The sequence below is a fragment of the Pelophylax lessonae genome (genome assembly GCF_965119305.1).
Source record: "Pelophylax lessonae genome assembly, chromosome: 1".
Lineage (NCBI taxonomy): Eukaryota > Metazoa > Chordata > Amphibia > Anura > Ranidae > Pelophylax > Pelophylax lessonae.
This window is the reverse complement of record NC_138768.1, coordinates 651,550,648-651,552,321: the sequence shown is the minus strand read 5'-3', so window position 1 is coordinate 651,552,321 and position 1,674 is coordinate 651,550,648. Positions and strand designations below refer to the sequence as shown.

General features: G+C 44.7%; 1 pseudogene across 1 annotated transcript; it reads right to left on the bottom strand.

The window, feature by feature from the left end:
• Nucleotides 1-381: 381 nt before the first annotated feature.
• LOC309548994 (lamina-associated polypeptide 2, isoforms alpha/zeta-like) lies at nucleotides 382-1,364 on the bottom strand (annotated as a pseudogene). The gene has a single exon. The product of its transcript is annotated as a lamina-associated polypeptide 2, isoforms alpha/zeta-like (transcript).
• Between the last annotated feature and the right edge of the window lie 310 nt (nucleotides 1,365-1,674).

The window sequence follows — 1,674 nt, the reverse complement described above, 5'->3', positions numbered from 1 at the left end:
TTGGTTACAGAATAAATGGTATCCATCCTGAAATGCTTGTATCTGATTGATTTGTTTAAGATCTTTACATTTAGAATCAACCGATACTTGCCTGAAGGCTTTTTCACCAGAAAAATGTGTGAATAGAACCCCTGACCTTCCTGACCCCTGGGAACTTGGGTGATGACCTCTTGAGAAATCAACTCTTTTAACAGAGATATCATTGCAGAGGCCTTTTCCCGATCTCTTGGAAGTGGAGTCATCCAAAACCTGCTTGGAGGGGTTCTTGAGAATTCGAGACTGTACCCCTGAGCCACAATGTTCTTTACGAAAAGGCTTGAGGATACTTCTTCCCACTGTGGGAGAAACTTTAACAATCTCCCCCCCACCGGGAGAGGAATGTCACTTGGTTTTTGTAGACTGCTCAGGTGGTTTAAACAGTATACCACCTCTTCCTCTTCCTCTCTGTGAGGACCACTTTGTTCTCTGGTCCTGATCTCTAGTTTTCTGGGTTTGCTGAAAAGGACGAAAATTTTTCTTTGGTGGTGGTTTCTTCTTGGAAGGAAAAACCTTTTTCCTATCCGCCGTTCTATCCAGGATAGTTTCCAAATCCGGACCAAAGAGCAGGTCTCCTGAAAACGGAAAACCACAGAGTCTGGCCTTAGAGGCCGAGTCACCCGTCCAAGTTTTCATCAAATCGCACGTCTTGCTGAATTCACCAGAGCCGACGACCTTGCTGCCATTCTAATTGATTCGGCTGAGGCATCAGCCATATATTTAACGGCCTTAATGAGCAGTGGAAAGGAATCAAGAAGGTCTTTCCTAGCCGTTCCAGCCTCCACATGCCCCCTGAGCTGATCTAACCAGCATTCTAAGTTTCTGGCTACCACTGTGGAAGCCATGGCCGGTCTAAGGCTGGATGTAGAGGAATCCCAGGCCTTTTTAAGGAGGGAGTCTGCCCTTTTGTCCATAGCATCCTTCAAAATCCCCATGTCCTCAAACGCCAGATCTGTTCGGCGTGAAACCTGTGAAAAAGCCGCATCCACTTTAGGTTTTTTATTCCAGGGATGTGCTACATCATCCTCAAAAGGAAATCTTCTCTTTAGGGATTTGGAGAAAAAGGGGGCCCTCTCAGGGTCCTTCCATTCACTTTTAATTGAATCTGTAAGAACCTTGTGGACCTGAAACACCCTATGTTTGGGTTGATCTAAACCCTGGTACATTTTGTCGTGTACTGACATCTGTACTTTTTCTTCCGGAATTTCCAAGGTAGTATATACCGCTTTAAGGAGTTCATCCACTTCTTCTAAAGCTAATTTATATCTGGACGTTCTAGTCACTTCCTCTTCTTCCACTTCTTCCTCAGAATCTCTGAGGGAAAGTAAAGTACTAGCCCTTTCTTCCTCTGTGTCATAAGCTTCAGCCGACTTAGAGGTGGATGCTTGAGAAATTGCCCATACATTTTGCTGTGCTTCTGTCTGGGAATCTGTCTGGGAGGCTGATCCCCTAGCTAATAGGGAATGGACAGAAGTTAAAGTATCCTTAAGCTCTTGAACAGATGAAAACAGATCACTACTCTGTTGGGCTGTTTCTTCTTTTAACAAATCAGCTATACATGTTCTGCAAAGTGGCTTAGGCCAGGTATCCTTAAGAGGATTTTTGCAAGAAGGGCACTTCCTTGAAGTTGCTGAAGCC